At 43.1% G+C, this 24756-nt stretch overlaps 1 protein-coding gene across 1 annotated transcript in view; it reads right to left on the bottom strand.

Moving 5' to 3' along the window:
• GRIP1 (glutamate receptor interacting protein 1) overlaps window positions 1-24756 on the bottom strand; it is a 660770-nt gene that overhangs the window by 478033 nt on the left and 157981 nt on the right. The gene's annotated exons all lie outside the window — the stretch shown is intronic.

The raw sequence follows: 24756 nt of genomic DNA on the forward strand, positions 1-24756 counted from the left end.
TTGGGAAATACACCCCAGGTGAACTCTTCCCCATGGACATAGAAAAGGAATCAGAAGCTTCCTGAGAAAGAAGGGGTGGAAAGAGCAGGAAATGATCCACATCCAGTGGGAAGCAGTCCAGTTCACGCCACATGGGGCAGGTTGTGGTCTCCCTCTGAGTAGATGAGCAGAGAAGATACAGCTTGGACAACAGAAGTCAAGGCCCCGGGAAGGCCCAGGAAATTCTGGCGCAGTAAGGCATCACGGAGGGCAGTGGCACTCACTCTGGCTCTGAGGCTCAAATGTCAGCCGCAATGGCAAACAGTAGTGCGAGGATCAGCAGTGGATACGAGACTGGATCCAGAGATGACAGGAGAGATGGCAACACAGCAATGACACACTGGGGCTCTGGCACTTCTGAAAGCCTCCCCCTTCCACAACCCGGAAGGGACAGCCAGGAGCTCCACCCCAATCCCCCCACATGATCTCTCATGTGGATGGTCTCCTCCTGCTCCCTGGTCCCTTCGGTGTTGACTCAACGTAATTGCCAGGGAGACCCTTGTCTAACTTTCATTAGAGATCATTTTAGACTCACAAGGAAGTGGCAAAAATAGTAGACAGACTCCGTGTACCCTTCACCCAGCTCTTCCAATACTAAATCTTACATATCTATAGTATATTATCAAACAAGAGAAGCTGACTTCGGTGCAAGACTCCATTCAAGCGTCATTAGAATCCCACCACTTTCTTCATTTTTTACTCTAGAGTTGTACGAAATAGTCGCACACATAGGGATGTGTGCAAACGCCCTCGCAATCATGATGCAAAACTGTGCCACCACCACAGAGAAACTCCGTGCTACTGTTTACAGTCACGGCCAACCCCAAACCTCACCCTGACAACCACCAATCTGTTCTCCATTTCCATAATTTTGCCACTTTGAACAGACTATATAAATAGAATTAATGTGGTATGAAAGGTTCCGAGGTGAGCTTTCCTCGGAGCAATGTCCTTAAGCTCCATCCAAGCTGTTGTAGGTGTGTTTCACTGTCCTTTCTTTTAAATCTTGAGTCATATTTCATGGTCTGCAAGGTACCAAAGTTTGTTTTTTCCATTCACCCATTGAGCAATGAGGGACATTTAGGCTGTTGCCAATTTTTGACTTTTACAAGTAAAGCTGACATGCACGTTCATGCATGGGACTTTGGGTAAACATCAGCACCCATTTCTCTAGGATAAATACTCAGGAGTGTGAATGCAGGTTATGTGGTTTAAGGTATGTTGAGCTTTACTGGGAATGGCCAAACCATTTTGAGGATCATTTTAAATCGAAGGTCATGTGATATCCCTTCTTGCTCAAAACCCTCTGGTGGCTCTTGTCTCACTGCAATAAAAGCCAAAGCCCGTTCATCTGACCTTACACAATCTGCACACCCCCCGGTTACCTCTCTAACCTCACCTCTCATTACTTGACCACTTGCTCACTCTGCTCTGGCCAAACCAGTCTCCGCTCTGCTCAACTCACCAACCAAGCCTCTGCAGCTCAGGGCCTTCGTATCTGCTGTCCCCTCGGCCTGACTACTTACCCCTCAGAAGTCCTTGTGCCTTGCTTCCTCATTTCCAAGGCCCAGTCCTTAAAATTATAGTACCTCCCATTCCTGCTTTATTTTATCCAGAGAGGAGACTCTTAAGCTTCATTCCCCAAGCCTTTCTGTGAGTGCCCATCCAAGCTTCGGGGGAAAAACCATGAACAGAGTGTGTACTCCCCCAATTTCTGCCGCCCCTCAAGGCAGGAGTTCGAGGAAATACAGGACCCTGCATTTCAACATGATTTTTAGTTTTTTCACTGTGAGGCCTGGAATGGTGTTCTTTCCAGCAGCCTATGAGCCGGAAAGCAAGCTAGGTTCTCCTGTATCCTACTGTTCTGAACGGGCTTCTGTGATCATCCCCCTGCCCCCTTTCCTTGTCCTTCGCCTTCCCGGGTCCTCAGAGGCCCAAGCTTGCCCTGGTTCCTGAGCTAATCCTGAAAAAGGCGAGAGATTTAGATCAGAAGACACATACAGCCTCTCAGACAGCCCTCGTAATTTAATTATACTGTCAGACCCCACGAGGGACAAGCAGTATGCATCCATGAAGCCTCCCAGTAGCGATTTTTCTACCTTCTTATGACAATTTTTTTTCCCATACTCATGGTTATAGGCTGACCAATAAACCAGGCTTCCCCTAGGACCAGAGCCCCAGCCGCTGGGCGTAGATATCTCACCCTACATGACCCCTTCCCCCTCCAGGGTCCTGTTGCTCCCCTGCAGTCAGTGGCTGAGACTCTACTGCGAAGGAACAGGGTCTTCACAGGTGGCTCAGCGACGCCGGACTGTGCCCGTGGTGCCCCCCCCGCCGGGTGCCCCCTTCGGAGGCCAGACAGGCGACTTCCAGGACCATGGATTGTCTAAACCCACAAATTCTTTGCACACACCTTCGGATCGCTCAGAGGCCCCTGCAGCTCCCAGTTGTCGCAGCCTCATCTGGTCTGAATCCGTTCTCTCCTGCTTCTGCCTGGGACCGTATGTCTCAAGCTCGCTGCATGCTCTACCGAGCACCATTAATAAGCGAAAACGAGATTCGATTACCAACCATTGCCTCATTCAAGGATTTGTCCTCAAAGGCAGTGGTAGCTCCAGACCTGTCACCAACTCCTGCGGTTAATGTAAGCCGCTCCTGGCTTCCTTTCACATTGATGGTCATTTATCAGAAGAAAGGGAGGCTACACACATCTTAGAGTAGTACCCTGTGGTTCCCATCCTGTGTCTTAATTATAGTGGTAACAGTCCTTGTTACCAGGTTAGCCCGAAGAATAAATGTATTTAAAACTCAAACTAGGGATCCCTGGGTGGCGCAGCGGTTTGGCGCCTGCCTTTGGCCCAGGGCGCGATCCTGGAGACCCGGGATCGAATCCCATATCAGGCTCCCGGTGCATGGAGCCTGCTTCTCCCTCTGCCTGTGTCTCTGCCTCTCTCTCTCTCTGTGACTATCATAAGTAAATAAATAAAAATTTAAAAAAAAAAATAAAAAAATAAAAAAAAATAAAACTCAAACTGGCTAGCTCAATTTCTGCCATCTAATGGGAAAGTCAAAATTCATATCATTGAAAAAGATATGTTTTCCCCTCTGATCTTTTCCCAGGTTCAGAAATTGAGCAGAAGTGAAGAGATGGGACAGAGGAGGGAGAGGCAGGCTGGAACTCCAAAGTCACTGCCAGTCCCCCTACACTGATGGAGACGCAAAGGTCCTTTTTGCTTAGCGAGGTGGTAACGACCCCCTTAGACAGACAAAGACAGGTGTGGGGCTGAAGAGTGGGCTGTGGCTACAGACAACGCTGCACAAGAAGTGAGAAAAACCAAATCTGAAGTGCGGAGAGAACTGGAGTGTGGTGAGATGAGCAGGATTCTGGGGCCTCCTACGAGGGTGACTGGTGAAGAAATGCTCTGGGATGGAGTGGCCGAGGGACATTAGGGAAAAGAATGTCTAAATTCGATTCTAGGCTTTTTGTGTTGTAACGATGAAAGTGCTGTCTCCCGTGGCCCCCAAACATTCCATAAAGCCTGTTACACCTAAAAAATGCCTTGTATGAGGAATCAGGGAAATCTTGAGGTGAAAAGCCAGGTATAGGTGAACATGGAACAGAGGGAAGAAAATATCCAGGGAGGGGATCCCTGGGTGGCTCAGCGGTTTAGCGCCTGCCCTCGGCCCAGGGCCTGATCCTGGAGACCCCAGATCAAGTCCCACATCGGGCTCCCTGCGTGGAGCCTGCTTCTCTCTCTGCCTCTGTCTCTCATGAATAAATAAATAAAATTTAAAAAAGAAAATATCCAGGGAGGCCAAGACTTCAGTGGCTCTGGTGGAGGGGCACGTTCCTGACAGGTACTATGTTCCCAGTCACTGGGAGCACATGGCCTCTCAGGAATGTGCTCCTCTGCCAGAAAAAAAGTATTTGGTGGCCCTGGATTCCCCACAACATAGAGAAAAGAGAGAGTGAGTCAGTGTTGTGGGAATCCTAGCAAGGGAGGGCTCTTAACACCGCCCTTTGGGATATCCTTTTGCCTGTGAATGGACAGGTGGCTGTGGAATAAGGTGAAGGCCCGGTGGCATGAACAGAGGCAGGAAGGGGAGAAAAGACACCTTTAAGAACGGCTTCAGTGGTCTGAAGACGAAGTCTGGATGCTGTTTCTAGAACCCAGAGAGCTCCAAGTTAATCAGCCATCATAAATCCTGTATTCTAAGTCAAACGTTGTGAAACGAGGATTAAGGAAGGTAGCCTGGCAGTTTGCCGGGTCCAGGACTTCAAAAGCATCCCCCACGATAAAGCAAAAATAATTAGAATGTGTCAAGGCATTTTCCAAACACTTCCGAACTCCTGCTTGCCCAGCAACTGGGAGCTGCTAAAATGGAGAGGCAGGTGGCGTGGCGGTTGGGCACGCAGGCTCCGGAGCTGGCTTGCTTGCATCCGCATGTTGGCTCAGTCACTGGCAGCTTCGAGCCCCTGGCACGCAACCTGCATTCTCTGTCTCCATATTCTTATCTATACGATGCGAACAGTGACCATTAGTACGACTTCACAGCACCGTTGGGAAGATGACGTGGATTAATACACGTGAAGCACGGAGATGACACCTGGGACCTAGAAGACACTCAATCGGTGTTTGGTCTCTTTATCATATAAAGGAAACAGCTCGTGGAACGTACTCTGAAGCTCTGCCCTCAGAGCTAGGAATCATGCTCTGCAACTTAGCAAGAAAAATTAGGGTCTCAGTCTAAGACTCTTGGATCCTGCCAAGGTAGGTGAGGGTCAAGGAGCTTTCTTGGACTTCTGGACTTTCTTTTCTGGACTTTTTATTCGCCTCTGGCGACACAGAAAACTGACACTAATTTTGCATCTGCACACACTTAAATATCATTTAGGCAAGAAAAATACACTCCAGTGCACCGACTATGACCCAGAGCCTATAGCCAAGGCAGGGAATCAGCAGCTCCGGAACCCTCACCTCGAAGACCATACAAATGAACGGAAGAGAGTCAGTGATGATGGCATGTGAGATCGAAGAGAGCAGAGCTTCCTCGACATAGAGGTTTTTACCAGGAGTTGACTAAGTGACAATAAGCCTGGCAATGTGAACAGATCCAGGATGGCAAGGCAGGGGAAATACTGAGCCTCAGGCATGTAGTGTTCATTTTAGACCAGTGATTTCTTTTTGAGACTTATAACACTAATTCTTCTTGACATTGATTGCAAAACACCTTTCTTATATTGCTTTGTCCACGGTGTAAGTATGAATCCAAACACATACGCACATACCTAGGTTATGGCTTTGCAAAACCAAGTAATAATAATCACCTGCCACCAAAAGCTGGATCCGTTTTTCTCTAAAAGCCAGATCCTTGCAAAATACAGAAAAATAATCGAAGCTGACAAGAACACATTGGCTCACCCTTGAGCTGTAAAATCTCAAAGAAATAATAGTTTAGAAGTTAAGGGGGAAAATAATGTTTATTTATCATGTTTATCACCTAAATGCGTGTCCAAATACTATGTCCCATAATGCCCCCAAATCCTGCAGAGTGGAGGAGCTCTAAAGATCATCTTATTCATGTTAGCTCAGGCAAGAACTGAGATTCAAAACCAGTTCCGAGTTCAGGGCCTGTGCTTCGTGCGGGACACTAACATCTTGAGACAGATTCCCCAACGTCCTTTAATAACTGGTTATAGTTTGTGATGTTTTTTCCTTTAATGATGCTCATGTTCAAGAAATGCTTCCCACTACTCGATCTAAATCCCTCTCTTCCCCTCTATGTTAAACAATTCCTTTTATTTATGTTCTCTATGGTGAGAGAGTGTGTGGGTCAGTGACCTCTTTAATAACAGTTCTTTTACAATTATTAAATCACCTCTCCTCCAGGCTAAATGCATTCGACTCCTTCAACCTTTTGTTAAAAGTCCTGATTTTTCGATAATTGCATCTGCCTTTCTCTGAACCTCTTGCAAGCTCTTGATGTTGCCCCCCCAAATGCATATATATTATATACATATTATACATGTATATAATGTACATATGCAATATATATATTACATACATATATGTTATACACACACACACACACACACACACACACCCCTCTTATAATGAGGTCTATGCCCAGTAAGGCTTGCCCCCACCCTTGCCTCATTCTTTCATATGAGAGGGACTCATAATTTTAACAAAAGCTTTATCTTGTTAGGATCTTAATCAACTTACAATCCATTATCATCACAGATTTCTTTTTATGATACTCTTTCCCAGTCCAGCTTGTGCCCAATGTCGTGTGTTTATTACTCACAACCATAATCCACCTTGAAATTCCTCTCTACAAGCAGGCCAAGGGCTTCGGGGCCTACAGGGGTAACAGACTGTGCCTGCAGGGACTCGGCTGCTGAGAAGCAACGTTCATGGGAGGCTCAGCACCAAGCGCCCTGACCTGGCGGGAGGAGGCAGCAAGCTGCAGGGACAGTATCACCCCACCCACCAGGGACTCGGGCCCCCCTGGAGCCATGCTGCTGTCTGTGAGCTGCATCCCGGTCCTTCCCTTCGTGTGTGTGCCTGAGAACCTTCCTCCACCTTTCCCAACTTACGTCCAGCCTGCTTCTTCATGAGGTTGGGTTTTCTTTTCATTTTTATTTTTTTTTTGGGGGGGGGTTCTTTTCACCAAGTAACTCCTGCACCTTAACCCCAGGCCGCACCTGACCTCTGTCCTCGTCCAGGTTGGCTGCTGGGAGGTAGGTGGAGGAGGCCGCAGGGCAGTCTCGTTGGGTGAAACCCTCCCCCGGGCACACGCTGCTGGCAAGGGCACAGCACACTGGACTTCCTGGAGACACCACTGGAAAGCAACGGTTTTCCCACCCCGGTGAGTCTCTAACCCAGTCCAGCTCCTCTGTTGCTGCAGTGCAGGTTCCAGCCTCCGGGCTGATGCAGGGGGAGCAACTGCCCCCAGAAGCACGCCCTACCCACAGCCCTACAGGCAGTGCTGCTCACACTCTGGGGGCTCTGGGGCTCTGAGATCTTCATGTTCAAAGAAGAACAAAGGAAGGCATCTCAGAGATAGCTGAGCACCGCCCCTGGGATTCTCAGGCAGGTGCTTCCTGTCTGAAAATGGCCTTTTGGATGCTGGCAGGAAAGAGACGCAGAGGGATGGGAGTGAGAAGAGAAGGGTTGGTGAGGTGTGACCAGATGTGTCTCCGCATCACACTTCTGGAGAAGCTGAAGAAGACAGCATTGGGTAGCGCCAGGTTGGAGGGCGCATAGCAGAGCCCCCAAATCTGTGACTTACTCCAGGCAGAAGCTGATTTCCCTGCTCAGATGATGTCAGCTCCATGACCACCCACGACTCTGAACCCTCCCCTTCCCCAGGGCTTTCATCGTTGAGGCCCAAGGTGGCTGGGGAGCTCCAGATGCTCATGTCACGCAGAAAGAGGAGGAAGAAGCCAAGAACCAAAAAGGGGCGCCTCTCCTGGTGGAGCCAGTCTGCTGGACAGTCTTCCTGAAAACCACCCAGTGCCTTCTGCTCAATCTCACCGGCGACACAAGGGAAACTGAGCCATGAGGGTATTTCCCCAACTGGGGGGGGTGGGGGTGGGGGGCAGGTTCCTGGGAGTAAAAGTAGAATGGATATTGGATAGACTATTGGTAGTTCCTACCCTGAAAGCTGAGACCAAATACTTTTTGGTCTTGCTTCCCAGACCCTGAATATTTCTCAAAAGCAGCGAGGACACCTACCTACATGTTTCCCAGCGCAGTGGGGAGAGACACGGCTTGAAAACAGACCGGGGATATTTAAATCTTTGCGTGGAAATCTGTCACTCATATCTTTTAGATCATTTTCGACTTTGAAATGAATGGAAATCTTGGTTATGTAAGGAAAATAACAGAAACTTTATCATATCAGAGGGAGCTATTCAAATTGAAATGTAGAGCTTTGTTTTGAAAACAAAAAACACCCATTAGAGGGGGAGTTAGTTCAACAAAAGAAAGAATGAAACCAGTAAACATCTGCAATTTCACATGATGAGGGAAAATAATATAAGGCTCAGTTATTTTAAGCAACAGACCAAAAAAAAAAAAAAAAAAAAAGTGAAAGCAAAATGGAGCCTAAGACTTGTCATTCTTGCTGACACAAGGATGGGCTTCATTCAACCCTGTGTGTGACACATCTGGTGGAAAAGGAGGTCCTAAGTGTCTCACTTGGTTGTCCTTATGCTTCCTGAGACCCTGTGGATTACAGTGAACATAATCTCAATGGGAAAACCAGGTTTTATGGTTGACAGGGGAGCCAAGCTATGGGATAGCCAGCCTCCCAAAGGTGAGATGGAGCACAGTGAAGAGACTGCACCTAGGGCAAAGAAGAAAAGCACTTGAACTTGGGGCTACTTCAAGACAGCTGGCATGTATGCGAGACTTCATAAACCTGGACTGACCTTTAAAATCAGCAACTGAGACTCTTCTCCTGGAGCAATAATCTCCCTGCCAATAACACCTAAACCACAGGTCCGAGCCTTCTCGCTGGCCTAAGGGAAAGCCAGTGTCTCTCTGACAAGAGACAGGGAGCCACGAGAAGGCAAAGACCTGCTCTTCTTATTTCCTTGATGCCTTATCGCTATAGTAATGACCCGGAGGTCCATATAATGTTCCACAATTGTACTGTAATGTTTGGGGATCACGCCTATACATAAAGTCTTCTCAAAAATTGTAAATTGTAGTGCACTCGACAACAAAAATAAGTATTTCTTCCAGAGATAAACCTGAGCATGTGCATATGTAGGGAAAATAGGAGGTTTGGAGCCAAGAATACCCGGTTGGCAATCCAAGATCTACGATTCCTGGGCAAGAGTAACACTAGGAACACAATGAGCATTTTTCACATGCACAACTGGGGAACCAGTGCTTTACCTCCTTACAACGATGCTGCAATGATTCAATGAGATCATGCGTAGTATGTGCCCACCTGACACTTACTAGGTAGTCAAACAAATGTTAGAATTTTTCTGTCCCTTTCATCTCCCTATCCCATCCCTTTTACCCACTGTCAACAATTCACTGTTTTGGATTTAGGTTTACATACTTATAACAATTTGATCATAATAATACATTGTGAGGTTAAATGAGGATGCTAATGACAGTACAGCCATGTATAGGAACTTCTCCCTTGCAATGTGACATTGGGCCCAGACCTCTAAGAAATGGCTGGCCTGAGCAATGATGTTGGCAAGGACTGTAGGAAGGTACAGGGATTTAACCTGTAGGAAGGTCCCATTTGCCAGCTCAAAGTTAAAGTCACCAGGTAAGGCTACTTGGGAATGTTGCAAAAGAGACATGGGCAGAAAGTGAGAGTACCCTGGAGTTTTGGTACCAAAACTGACCTAGTGACAGTCTTCTGGGAAAAATTCATTTAGAGATCATTTAATTTACTTGGATATAGACGCAGAAATAGTGTTGGTGTTTCAAGAACTTATACATCAAAATGAAATATAAAGACCCTAGATATATATTGTTTTTACTGCTTTTGAATTATTTAATAGTAAAGATACATGTTCTGTCTGAATTGTTCATTTCTTAATGCTCACAATCGAGCACTAGGGAAAGCTTCCTGTCTATGTGAAAAACTAATTGCTAAATTTTCTTTTTTCAAGCCATGGAGTTCTGATCTGTTCACCTTTAAATACTTATTTTTTATACAAATAACTAAGTTATTTTTCAGAGCAAATGCAAGAGAAAAGTATAGAATTAAATAACTGGCCAAACTCTGAAATGAAACCAAAATATCCATTAAAAGCCTTTCTTGTTAATTCATACTTAATGACTGGGGAAGTCTGTTGCCTATTACTATGCTATGCAAATGAACGAACAAAAAAGCATGAAAAAAAAATTAAGAGCACCACAATCCAGAGTTACCATATATTTTGACAATTCTAGCTCTACTTTAATTATTCATTATAGTATTTTATGGCAGAGTGTAAATGTGCTACGATTTATCTCTTTAAGTTAAAAAGTATATATGTTCTGCAAACCTCAGGAGTGTTTTTTCCCATTAAATGTTTTCTATAACCAGGAAAGAGACTGCCTTTCTAGAAAACTTCCAAGCTCATTTAGTGACAGAGCAGATAAATTACATTCTACTGTTCACCTACTTCTACAGTTTATAGAGATTTTAAAGGTAAAGATGCTTTATTAAAAAAAAAAAAGGTTTGAAGAAAAGTATGTATTCTGGGCCTCACTTAATGAAACTTTTGGAGTTAAAGTTCTGGTTTTTCAAGGTTCCTCCTTGAAAGGGAGGTGAGGGAGAAAACCATAGAAAACAAATAATCAAAGAGAGATTCTAGGAAATACTAAATTTTCTCTTGAAAGTCTATTTATCGAACTTAAACATAGACAAGAAGGCTTAAATCTATAGATTTCTTTTCTTTCCCAAAATAATATGAAGGAGGAGAATGTGGGTAATAGACAATAATGATTTAGGAATCAATGATGATTAGATAGCACCAAGCATGCCTGTCCTTGCCACAGTTAAGGATGCAGTTTATGGATTGCTGCTTTTCCCTGGGGGACAGGAGGAAAGGTGGGAAGCAAAGCTCTCCCCTACTTTTACTCCATCGAGCAAACAGCTCTAATGATAGAGCCCCAAGACACAATAGTTCTATGTTTCTGCATTTGTTTACATGTTGGAATACTGGCTACTTCTGCAAGAAGGCAGTGGCTCTTCAAGAAAGTGACTTGATACCTGTATTAAAAAAAAAAAAATAGGGACACCTGGGTGGCTCAGGGGTTGAGCATCTGCCTTCGGCCCAGGGCGTGATCCTGGGGTCCCAGGATCGAGTCTCACATCGGGCTTCTTGCATGGAGCCTGCTTCTCCCTCTGTCTGTCTCTGCCTCTCTGTGTGTGTGTCTCTCATGAATTAACAAATAAAATCTTTAAAAAAATAAAAATTAAAAAATTTTAGGGGCACTTAATAGAAGGTTAATATTCTCGATACAACAAATACTTTTAGTCTACCTATAGCTAAAGGTTGCTGCTAAATAATGTACCTCCAGGAATGAAAAGCAGAGAGGGGAAACATTATTCTTCCTGCTATATAGGCTAGAGGGCACTGTGGTATAATCTTAATAGATATGTCTTCAACCTTGCTGTAACCCAGACTTTTGCACATCAGTAATGGAACAAATATTTCAAACCACTGCACCGTGGTGCTGCCTGCTGGCCAAGACGTAAGTTTGGACAGTGGCACCATCTTGACACGAGCAGCAGTGCATGTTTGAGTATTGCAGCATATTTTTCTTTTTCTTTTTTTTTTTTCTGTCATACAAAATAGCATAGAAAAATGGAAGTCATGAAAAACATCGGTCCTAATGATAGGAAGCAAGGCTCTGAGATGGCAAACCAGTTGATCTGAGTGCTGACTGATGTGAATCAAAACAACAAAAAGCAGGAACTGTACAAAATGCTGGGAATTTAAATTCTAAGAGTGTGCATAAAAAAATATATCTTATTAAGGATGTCATCATATATTTAAGCCTTTGTGTAAGGAAGCCCCATACCATTAAATACAGAAAACTCATTAAAATGTAAAAGGTCATAAACATGTAAAATGTAAAATATTGCCCTTTGTTCATTTTTTTAATGGAAAAGCAAAAGAGAGCTCAGAAGGTGGGCCACGTCTGCAGGGTACTCAAGAATGGCAATGCCACCACCACTGTCCTTAGATACTGCAAATGCAAATGTCCCTGAGACGCTACACCTGCTGACCCCACAAAATAATCTGTGACACCTCACAAAGTGGGTAGCATCTGGGTATTTATAAATGTTTCCAAAATGGCCATGTAAATGAAAACTGGGGCTCTGTGTTTTGTTTTGTTTTTTTTCTTTCGAATTCTGGTTGACATCGCCCCTGTACTCAGTTACCAGTATTTTATGCAACAGGAACAAGTGTGGGGCATGTTGCTTTGTTGCATTGTAAAAAATAATAATAATAATAATTAAAAAATCATTCCTTCTCCATAGGAAGCCTCTGCTCCAGGCTCTACACTTTCCACCTGTGGATGTTTGTGTTTGTGAGGTGTGAGTGCCTAGATACAGAGATGGGAGATGCCACAGAAAGACACAGGTAGGCAGCTGTGTGAAGCAGAAAGCCCTAGGGGAGGATGCCAAGAAACACACAAGAGGGACTTTGCTAGAACAACATTAGCTCTGTCGTTAGTGGTGCACGGCTGATGGGAGCAAGTGGCAGCTCAGTTATGGCTCAAATGGAGTTGCACGTGTTTTCAACAGCAATGACTGCAAGTCCAAAGTTTTATAAAGCAGGAGGAAAATAACTACACGCTGACCCTAAATTTCTATAAATGATTGAATCTTTGGAAAATCCTACTTAATTTCCTACTGTTTAGAAGGTCTTATCATAGCTTTTTATTAATTACACGTGCTATTATATCATCATTTTAAGGTAAGGGACCAAGTTTAGAGAGCTCCTGGGAACGCTCAAGGATGTTTTGACAGGATTTCTGAGGTGTTAACCATTTTGTCAGTCTACAAGTTACCTCAACAACCATAGTGTTTGGATGTCTATCACCATGGGTAAGCATGAAGATATTCTTTAGCAAGTTTTAAACATTTTAGAAGGACATTTCCTTCATAAAATTTGGGATGAGATACTATTAGTGAAAAGGTAGTCAGTCCTCAGTGTGTAAAATAAAATAAGAATGTACTAAATCATTAAAAAGAAAAGAAAAGAAAAAAATATCAATTGGGGATCTCACTGGAGTATCTTGGTATTCAAGATGAATAACAATCTTAAATTCAAAACTAACACATACACAATTTAAAATCAAGATATAAATAAAATAAAATAAAATAAAATAATAAAATCAAGATATAATGAGACAAAATTCCCCATATTTATTTGGGTTCTTCTCCAGCACAACTCTTCTGACTTACCCTCAGTCCTGACGGAAGCAAATTGCCAATATGTAGGATGAAGGATGAATGTAGTTAGTACAGCATCACTGCCACCAAAAGGCAGGATTCTGGCCTCTGAAGCACATGCACTGTGGGACCAGGTCCTCCCTCAAGGCCCCAGGCTGTTGCCAGGTAAAGCAGGAAGGGCAAGGAGAAGACACAGACGGCAAATAACCAAAGGAGGAACAAGAAACAGTAAATTAATTTGGTGTCTACTGAGCACCTACTAGGCTGGGCAATGCTAGGGGTTAAGAATCCAACTATGTCTATACTAAGACATAGTTTCTGTCTATTGAAAGCTCTTGGTTGACTTTTCCCTCAACTTTGTCATTTTGAGATAAGTTTTTATTTTGAGAACAGTCTTAAAAATTGTACTGGGTCCCTACACGCCTTCCACCCAGGTCACCCTAATGTTAATATCTTGCATAATCTTCATGCCCATTACCAAAACTAAAAAACTGACCCCAGTAGAATATTGTTAACTAACCTACATGCTTTATTTGAGTCTCACTGGTATTTCTTTCCACTAATGTCTGTCTGTTCCAGGATCCACCAGAGGATCCCATGCTGCATTGAGTCATCATGGCTCGTTAGTCTCCTGCATTCTCTGACAGTACCTCAGCCTTTCCTTGTCTGACATTTGACTGACATTGACTTCTGAACAGTCATAATGGAAAGTGTAAATTCCGTGAGGGAACTATGTTCTTGCCTGGGGATGGGGAGGCTTCATAGAAAGATGACATTCGAACTGGGTCTGGAAAAATGAAGTGGGACTTTGCCAATTCATTATTTACATCTCATCTGTTCCCTTCAACATATATTTATAGTAATGGGAAGAACAGTAGGCATTGTGAATGTCGCCTCCAACACGACAAAAATGGTCTCTGCTCTTATGCATTTTATGGGGCACGAAACAGGTCTTGACAAGCCCATTGGGAGTTACAAAGAGGAGGTAAGGAGGGCTGGGTAACATTCCACAAATGGATCCCACTTCATCTCTGAGGTGAGGGGAGATTCCCTGGAGGAAATGGCAGAAAACTGAGATCCAACCAGGGATTAGTCAGGTGAATGAAGGACAAGAGTGTTCCGAAAGGGGGAACAGCATCTGCAGATGCCTGGGGTCAAGAGCACCTGTCAGATTCCAGTAACTTCAAACTCTGCATCATTGGAACAAAGGATGGAAGGGGGTGTGGGAAGAAGAGAGACTAAACGAGCTGGAGAAGGAGGAACTTCCAGTCATATACAAGATGAGAAACTTCAAGAGCAAAGAAAGAAGACGTGGGCAAAAAAGTAAAATAGAATGAGATTCATACAACAAATGCATAACAATAAGTTCATTTTCTGGTTATTTGGGAAAAGAAAGGCTGGAGCAAAGGGAAGGGAGAAAGGTCATGCCAGTATAAGAGTTAACGTATACAAAGCATCAAGAGATACCTGAGGACAAGAAAGATGTCAGATTACCCTTCAAGATGATGAAGGTTAGGACATCAGCAAACTAGGGTACCGAAGGTAAGAAATAAAATTTTGAAAAATAAAGAGATGTATTGTTTTCAAAAAAAAAAAAAAAAAGCATCAGCATGGAAATGGTAAGAACTCTGTTAGACTTTGAAACTTATTTTAAATGCTCAGTAGTATCTTCACTTCAAATTACCAGGCTTGATGGCTTCTAAGATTCCTGCTTTGGGCTGAAAATACAGATTCTGATGACACTTGGTATTGAAACACAAGATAAATGGAAGAGTGCAGAACACGGCTGGCAAGAAGGTGATGGAAGGCTCATATACAGGGCGTGAGTGGCAGACTGGAGGCCCAGCAAGATCCGAAGCAGGCCCAGCCAGAGAGAACCACGAAAGGTGTGGAGGAAATGAGGCTTCAGGAATCGGGGAAGGAGAGGACCATCAGGAAGCACGCCTTCCCACAGAGGTGAGGCCAGAGGAGCACTGAAAGGACTCCTGTAATCTGACCCTTAGCAAGGAGCTGTCATGGCGACCGCGGTTAGAATACTCCCCAAGCAGTCATGGTGTGGGCCCTCATATTAGAACAAGCTGAGGAGTGAAATGTAACCTGAAGACACAGTGTACGTCGTGCAACGCTCCTCCAGAGAGTCTATGTATGAGGCAAAGAGTGAGACAGGAGTGCACTGATGGCAGGATGGAGATCTTTTTATGGAGGGCAGTATGCTCCTAGGCCAAAGAGAAGGACCTGGAAGAGTCTTGTAGAAAGGGTCTGTACCTCTGCAGGGGTTCCTCTAGTTGAAGACAACTGCAGAAACTTCCAGCCATGAAAACATCTTTCTTGTGGGTCTAAGAGAAATGGATGCAAGATGTCTGCCCAAACACTGGTCACCTCGGACTTCTGCCCCCGAACCAACCCCAGATTTAAGAGGACCCGAGGGAAGCCTGCACTGGCTCTAGAAAAATGAAGTGGGACTTGGCCAATTGCTTATTGTATCTCACCTGTTCAATTCAACATATTTTTATAGTAATGGGAAGAAATAGTAGGCATTGTCAGTGTCGCCTCCACCAGCACAAAAAGTCTCTGCCTCAGACATGGTGACTCTACCCCACAACTGAGGTGCTAACTTAGCCTAGCACTAAATACCCCCCTTCCTTTTTAGCACAGTCCTTGATATTTTTGCAATTTCCTATTTATTTATTTATTTAGCTAATACTGTTCAGTGTCTTATTTTAAAATTTTTTTCTTGGGATCCCTGGGTGGCACAGTGGTTTGGTGTCTGCCTTTGGCCCAGGGCGCGATCCTGGAGACCCGGGATCGAATCCCACATCAGGCTCCCGGTGCATGGAGCCTGCTTCTCCCTCTGCCTATGTCTCTGCCTCTCTCTCTCTCTCTGTGACTATCATAAATAAATAAATAAATAAATAAATAAATAAATAAATAAATAAATAAATAAATAAATAAATAAATAAATTTTTTCTTGCTAACAATGCTCTTAATCTTCTTTATCTCATTCCTTCTCTCTGTCCTTGTTATCATTCACATTCTTTGTTTTACTGTTTCGCCCTGTTAGCACGTTATGATAAATCAGCTTCTGGTACTTCCGTCCTCCACCTCAAATGGCCTCTCCAACACCAGCCACCATACCCTTCCGATATTCTTCTCTACGAAGTCTGAGAGAAGGTCATCTGCTGAGAGACGGGGAGGTGACGTGGAGCACACAGTCTGCAGTGAATGCTAAATCAAAAATGGTTCAGACAAATAGGTTACTCACCTGTTTGGTACTGATAAGGATTTTGAAAATTGTTCCATATGCAAAACCGGTTTCAACCTAAAACCTGCTTACAGAACATTTCAACAGGGATGTTTCATCGTCAGCTCACAAGGTCATTTAAAGGCTTCTTATCCTCCCCAACCTTGTTGCTGGTAACCCATTATGTCTTTTACTTCTTTCTTACTTAAACCCAACTAGGATTTGCTGAGTGCCTACTGAATGCATTCCTTTGGCCATTCAAGTAATTATATGTGAAGGCTGCTATACTGGAGGTGGTTACAGGGTGCATGGGAACAAGGTTTATGATGTTCTTCCAAACGTCTTCTGCTCCTTTTGTTTCTCTTAAGCCCTTCCTCTACCTTCTCTTTCTCTTCACCCTACACTAGATCTCGTCTAATGTATCTAAAATACCATCTCTAGTTAGCTGATGAAGCACAATAAAATGGCTCCCAGTTATTCCAATAATGGTGTTAAATCTCCTAAAAATCGGATCAAAGATCTTCCATAAACTGATCACATCAAAACTATCTTATTCCCATCACTTGAATGTCTTACTTCATCTAATCTAATCATACACAATCATAGTATTCTCCTAACTCTGGTCAATCCATTTAATCAAAGTCTTTTAATGGACACCCATGGTTGAAAAGCACTGTGATAGGATGACTAGTATAGGTAGTACATGGAATCCCACACAGGGAAGCCCTTGGATTATGAAATAACACCCCTGCTGGGAAGTGACACCCAGGCCATGAACCTATCTCTCTCTCCTTGCTATTCATTGCCCCCCTTTCCTCTATTTCCTTGGTCAGTTGCTGACAGAGTTCATCACTGGTAGGAGTCTCAGTTCTCACGCTCTCTCTGCCTAAATACAAAGGAGGTAGCAGGGCTGTAGCCATTATGACACCTCCTTCCATCTGCAGGGTTGGGCCTCCCTTTCTTTTATTTTCTTGGCTTCTATAAAATGTAATTTCATGTAATGACCATGGGTTTACCAAGCTCCCAGTTCATCCATAGTCACAGCCAGGGGCCAGGACATGGAAGGCATGATATTACCATCCAAAAAGTATGGAAACCAAAAACCCATGACAAAAATGTCTAAATAAGAACTGGGAAACGTGTCGTACAGCCTCTCCACCTTAAGAATCTATGAAATTGTGTCTGGAGGTGAATACAAGCACATGCCTCTTTTATTTAGCATCTGGCTCTTCGCTTCAGAAAACATTCTGAGGACAAGAAAATGTTTAAAAATGAAACACAGAAAACTTGAAATGAAGGGATTAAGTATCAAAGAACTAGAGATCTAAAGGTAAACTAGAGAAATCTTGCAGGCTCAAGTTTGTACATCAGTGGTTCTGAACCTGTGTTCTTCAGAGGTGCTTTAAGAGCAAGTTTCCAGGTCTTAGAACTCCACCTAACCAAAACAGATCCCCTTTTTTTAATCCTTTTCACACACTCGATCTCCATATCAGACTTACAGTTGAAGGATAGGTTAAAAAAAGTTCAAAAATCATTATTTCAAACTATAGTCATTCAACAAACATTTGTTGAGCTTCTACTATGTGCCAAGCACTGTGCTTTGGGATGGAGATACAAATATAGGTAATGCATGGTTGTTGCCTTCAAGGAGTTCTTCTGGGAGATGGGGAGACATATAAATGACACAAAACACAGAGTAGAGTGTATGATCAGGTGCTGACAAGGGGAAGAGCAGGGAGCTTTAAGATTCCATGAAACAGATCTTTTAACATTTGAAAATTGGCTTTGAAGCTCTGCTTAAACATATCCAGTAATCCTATAAGGTAGCCAATTCTATTTTTAACATTGTAATCATTAAAAATTTTTCTTTTTAGGGCTGAAATCTATGTTCTTGTGGCTTCAATCCACTGGCTCTAGTTCTATCTACAGAGGCTAGATTTATTAGCCTTTTCCAAAAGATAGCATTTTAAGATTTGAGTTCAATCATCATCCCCTTCCCTTGACTTTCTACTCCCTAGGCATACAGCCTTTATTTATCCCAATTATATTATGGATTCGTGTCAAGACAAAAAGGGAGGTTTTTTTTGAGAACTGAGGATTGAGGGACTGGCTCCTTCTATGTAAAACTTTTCTTTTATTTGGGATAATTTTAAGAACAGTCCTATGCTCTCCCAGAAGCAAGAAAAAATATGCAAATGAAATTAGACATAATAAAATGTGACTCCAGATCTTTAAAGCTCATTTTTCTTCATTACTAACATTGGAAACTTTCTAGAGGATGGCCAAAGTCATGCAGAAAATGGCCTATTGATGTTACATAATAATACACGATATGCTCAATGTGTTGTCCCTCATTAAAATGCAACTCAGTAGGTTGGGTGGCTGATTCTTGGTTTTGGCTCAGGTCATGACTTCATGGGTCATGGAACTGAGCCCTGCATCGGGCTCTGCACTCAGTGGGGAGTCTCCTTGAGGATTTTCTCCCCTGCCTCCCCAACCCTGGCGCACACATGTGCACTCTCTCTCTTTCTCTCTCTCTCTCAAATAAATAAGTCTTTAAAAAATAAAAAATAAAAAATAGCAGTAAAATGCATAGTTTAACATACTGTTCAAAACTGGAATGAACACAATGTACTAACAGTTCCCATCAATACCTGCACAAACATCTAAGATATGTTGCCCAACATACATTACCTCTGATTTTCACTGACTAAACCTACACCTTTAGCATGTTCTACAAGTAATCGAGGAAGATTAATTTTAAGAAATAAAATAATATTACCTACATTTGTAGATTTCATGGCCAGCATCTATTTTTCATTATATTTTACTATTTCACTTATTCGTTACTTCTTAACTACTGAAATCTATAGAAAATTATTGTGCTTAAGTAATATTCCAAAATGTTTTATATACCTAATTTTATAAAGCACTTCAGTATTCAATTTTTTTTAGAACCACAATTTCTATACACAGGAATTTTGCTATGTAATGAATTAAGGAGCTTTGAAAGCCGGTGAGAAACCTAACACAAAAAGCATTTATCTCTACTAAAAAATTATCAGTTAAAATGATTTGAAGGTAAATTTTCTGAACAGAGGCTTTGCATAAAAGGTACGTTTCACTGTTAACATAAAATTTAAGTACCACTTCCTTCCAAAGGGAATGGAAGCAATATATATTTTTTATTATTTGTTTTTTATAAGCCTGTTTTTTTCCTAAAGAAAAGCATATGCAGATATTACTACAGCGTATTAAATTTGACGTTGATCTTCCTAGCAGCCTAGGCAAAAAGGAAAACATGAAAGGGTATTTCATTATATTTGGTTGCATTTGATAAGATAAAAATTACTAAACTCCAAATTTATCAAGAAGTACTAATCGAGGCAATTTCAACAAAGGACGTATAGCAATACGCATGTCTTCAACACAGGTACACAACAGAAGACTGGAAAATGATCCTCACAATGTCCGACGTGACACGGATCTTCTATAGAATTTGAGGGCACAGGGATCCCTGGGTGGAGCAGCGGTTTGGCACCTGCCTTTGGCCCAGGGCGCGATCCTGGAGACCCAGGATCGAATCCCACGTCGGGCTCCCGGTGCGTGGAGCCTGCTTCTCCCTCTGCCTATGTCTCTGCCTCTCTCTCTCTCTCTCTCTGTGACTATCATAAATAAAAATAAAATAAATTAAAAAAAAAAAAGAATTTGAGGGCACAGGATTAACATAATTTAGTAAGGGCGTTTTATGGAGAACTCTCCTGAGGAAGCCAAGGAATGTAGCTCTCTCATGAACTCTGACCAGCCATTCATTAGTGAAATGGATTAATAGAAAAGAGGGGACTACCACATTCTCTATTTCTCTTCCCTGGCTGCAACCGTCAGAGTGTTACAGATGGAAGCTACCTCAAGGTTAAACTGAGGAAGAGGCCTGTAGGGTGGGTACCACGTGTTTGTGCCCAGAGGAAGAACTCAGGATACCAAACCTCAAAGTGCAAAGTTAACATCCCATTACCAAAGCTGGAAAGCTGTTCCTAATCCTTGCCTGGGTAGAGGATCACCCCGTGGCCACACAGGTCAGCCACAGCAGCATCTAGGACCAAAAGTGGCCTCAAGACACAGCTGTAGAGCCCCTCAAGTACTTGGAAAACCCACTTGTTTGAAAGTTCAAAGTACTGTACCAAAGATGATTGTTTCTCCAAGTGTTTCTTTGCTCCGAGACTTCTCAGAGCTTTTCATTAGCTAACGTGCAGTGTGGACCTCCCAAAGTGGGTGCAGTTGACTGACTACAGGGAGACCACATCTCAGAGCATCTTGTAAGACTAACGTGCCATTGAACGTAGTTCGGCAAGTACCACTAGAAATGCCATGAGCCAAATTTTAGGAAACGGGGATCCCCAACCTCAGCTCCCCACCCCCCAACTCAGTGCTGTTCCAATAAAATGTTTGGTCATCAGCGACTCCTCAAACATCTTCCACACAAAATGAATCTTAAAATATGCCCCCAGCAACTGAACAAATCAGGTTTCAGGCAGGCAATGCTTATCATTGTTGGAGAATTATTAACAACATAACAATAGCTCTGGCACAGATTATGTAAAGCTGCTCCTTTGGAGAATGATGTGACAACAGAGATCAACTGTTCCTAGGGCTGGAGAGGGAAATTCAGAGTTGTCAGCTCAAAGAGGAATGTTTTTCTACTCAATTATGTCAGAAGGTCATTTAAATAATGAATCTGAAAGTTGTGATAGTAAGATAAATTACACCGGAAGGACATTCAAATTGTATACTGCTTCTATCATTGGGTATTAAGATCTAGTCTGTTAGTAGATAATTCCTGTTCATTCCTGTCATCAAGAAAAGTAGAAAAATACTGATTTTGAAGAATCATTACTAGTCTGGGCTCGAGACTGATAATAGCCAACACTTACTGTAGGTCATGGTATACTCAGGTCATTAAATTCTCATGCCAGTCCTGTGAGATTGGTATTATGGCCATTCCTGCTTAACCAATGACAGATGAGATTCACATGCAGCATGTTGTAAAACCCAATCAGTTTTTGGCAAAACTAAATTATGATGAAATCAACTGAGAGTGAGTGAGAGAGAATTTTTGCCCTAGTGTCTTTTTAAGACTTATTTATTTGAGAGAGAGAGAGAGAGGAGACAGGCAGAGGAAAGAATCTTGAAGCAGACTCCCCACTGAGCACGAAGCCTGACTCAGGGATTAACTCGGGGATTGATCTCATGACCCATGAGATCATGACCTGAGCCGAAGCTAACAGGTGGATGCTTAACCGACTGAGCCACCCAGGCTCCCGAAGCCATAGTGTTTATCAAAGTATTTCATGGGCATATGGGTCAGGAAGCTGCAATTTAAAAGTCCTCAAATTTTTGTCTCTATTTGTGGGGAAAAGTGAATAAATATACTCGCTTTCATCTCAAATATTTTTTTAAACATGAGTCTCTTCCCAAATGCTATTCCACAGGTAATGTTAATTAAGCAAAAGACATGCATTACTGAAGAACAAGCATAAGAATATATGAGGTCATTGTTTCAAATTAGAGTACATGGAATTTATAGATTTTTAAACTATAATAAGTGTGAATCATGTTGTTGCAAGTTTTATTTGCATCATCATCTTGTCTGCTAATTCGCTAACGGCTGTGATGTAGATATTGATATAATTGTTAATTATCAAAACTTTTACTAACACATCAACAATGACCACAGCTGACTGGCTATTCCTAGTTCTCTTTCCATCTGAGAAGGGATATCATAAAGCAATGAGCAGAATTAAAGTAATAAATTAGAATCTGCTTTAAACAGCATGAAAAAGGAAATCATTATCAAATCTTGGGATTTGTCAATGGATCCAGCAAGCCACACAACTGATGAACTAGTGTATCATGTCTTGGTTGGTACATAAGAACTGACTGTATTAAAACTGCCCTTGGGAGACTCCTGTCTGTCCCAATTTTTTCCCCGATAGGAGCTTTGGAGGGGTCACAGAGGAAATAAAGATCATGACCCAGAGACCTGGAAACCAAAGACTCCACATGCACCTTGGCAGGAGAAAAACAAATAGAAAGATACTGCAGGAGGGTCTCATCAGAAGGCTGAATTAAATTCAGACGAAAGCTGAGCAAGAAATAAGCTCTCCTATTTCATGAGCCATGAATCATGCCTCTAGATGGCCTGGTTTTGTACCTCTCAATTTACCTGATCTTGAGGGAATTTTAAAATCCAGGGCCCCTGTAGGCAAACAAAAAAATCGGACAGGAAGCTTGGCCGACCAGAACCTTGCTTTTGAGATGCTCAACCTGACATGCTCCAAATAAAGAATCTTGCCCACTGAAAAGAGTAAACACCCCAAACAATTCACTAAAAGAGGAAAAATACTGTCATTTTCGTTTTGGCAAAGGCTTCCGTAGTTGGCAAATGCCTACTAGCAGGAGTAACACCTCAAGAGTTAGACTGGCTTAATTACCTATGCATCCTGGGAAAGCTCTTGGTGGAGAAAAGTCCGTGGGCTTCCCACACAAAGCCATCTGCAGATGGAAGGGAGGGGGGGTGTCTAGACAGGGAGACAGCTAGCTTTAGAAGAGAAAAGGAGTATGTTGTGACAACAAAGAGTAAGACGGAAAGAGTAAGAATCACGCAGAGTCCAGGGCGCTGGGGTGGCTCAGCCGGTTAAGCAACTGACTCTTGATTTCAGCTCATGGTCTCAGGGTCATGAGATCAAGCCCCACACTGGGCTCTCTGCTCAGCGCCAAATCTGTTTTGAGATTCTTTCCCCTCCCTCCCCTTCTGTTCCTCTTCCTCCCCCTTCCCCATGTTCTCCCTCTCTTAAAAAAAAAAAAAATCACACTGACCCCATGTTCTCAGCAGACTTTAGGCGTAGAAAGGCCACCAGCAGTGGGACAGAGCAGCCGGTGCCTGCCACGGTCGGTCACTGTGAGCATCACCCAGGCAGGTTCTGGGCATGGTGCGGATCTCCCAACTGGGAAGCTTCTCCCCAGAGGGCTTTCGCCCCATGAGAAGGATGGGTATGTTAGCAAGTGGAATGAGCTAGGGTGGGGCCAGGCCTCAAGCCTGAACTTTCCTCAGAACCGTTCCCTGATCAGGCTCCCTAGACAAATCAGGAGGCCAGGCACCGCACTAGGCACCGGGTTGAGACGAAGAAGAAAACACAGCTCTACCGTCGGGTGGCTCTGCACCTGTGAACATTCCATTGAAACTGGAAGTGAAGTGAGAGGCAGGGTCCAGAGCACTCCTCCTGGGAGCTGTTTGCAAGGCCCTGGTGGGGCCAGAGGCACCTAAGCAAGCTCCATGCAGGAAGGGCAGGTGGGTTCCGGACACCCCGAACTTTGGCTTACCACGGGGCACCCGCACAGAGGCACTCACGTGCACACTCAGGTTAGTGCAGCGTGGTCCTCATGAGCCCTAAGTACTCCCACCTCCGCTCACTATGCAAAACAACCTTGTAAGAAAGCCTGGTAAACGAGAAAACAGCAAGTGAACTGATGGTAAAAATTCACAATTAAAAGACCAAGCATCCTACATGACCTGTAAGGTTCTGGCCCGTACAGGTAACAAGGAGACCTCTGAGCATCTGCTGTCTGGGGCTGGAGTCCTCAGCAGGGAGCCGGAAGGGGCTAAAATGCTCCTGTTTGGGAATCTGAGTGAGAGAACCCTTGGGTTCACGCTCCCCTCCACCCACACACAGCTTATAACTCTTCAGGTTTAGACACGTACAGTTCCACTCTCCGGGGAAGTCCTGATTTTGTACAGACACCAGTCTCAGCTCTTCGCCTTCCAGCAACCCCCTTCAGAGGCTGCCAATGTACCATAAAGGGCCTTTCATGTTTAAAAAAAAATTTTTTTTTTCAAATAAAAAGTATTAGAAGCACTATGTTTTTTAAAAAAGCAAAATGCACATACATCAAACTCTTACATTCCAACAAGTTTCTTAGGGGATTAAAAGAAGTTTTTAGATCTTTGTTCTTTTTTGTACAAATGTGAAGGGAGCCAGCATCAGGAAAAACAGTCAAGAAAAATCTAGGAACTGAAGATTTTTGGGTAGAAAAAAAAATCTTAACATAAAATACTTACAGTTTCTTAAACTATGTCCTTTGGCCTAGGATCAAGAGGCATCTACTTTACATGGAGGCCTAATATTCTGAAGAGATCACTTGTATTTCCGTTGCTATTTTAACACTGGTATAATGTATACATCACACCGTGCTAGAAATGCATCTTTATATAATAAATCAGGATGGATTTTTTGCTTATTTATTAAGGCTAGAAAGTAGCTTTTCCTGACAAATGCTCCAAGTTTTAAGACGTATTTTGAAGTAATTGGTAGAACATTTAAAATATTTACAAAATTTAATGTGGGGAGGGTTTCCTCAGTCCATAATCTTAAAATTATATCCCATACACTTAAAGAATATTTTCAAGTCCTTCATCTGATGCTTGATCTATGCTTATTTTCAACCTTTCCATATTTTTACGATCATACTCCTAATTTGAACAC

This window comes from Canis lupus, chromosome 10, assembly GCF_011100685.1.
Source record: "Canis lupus familiaris isolate Mischka breed German Shepherd chromosome 10, alternate assembly UU_Cfam_GSD_1.0, whole genome shotgun sequence".
Lineage (NCBI taxonomy): Eukaryota > Metazoa > Chordata > Mammalia > Carnivora > Canidae > Canis > Canis lupus.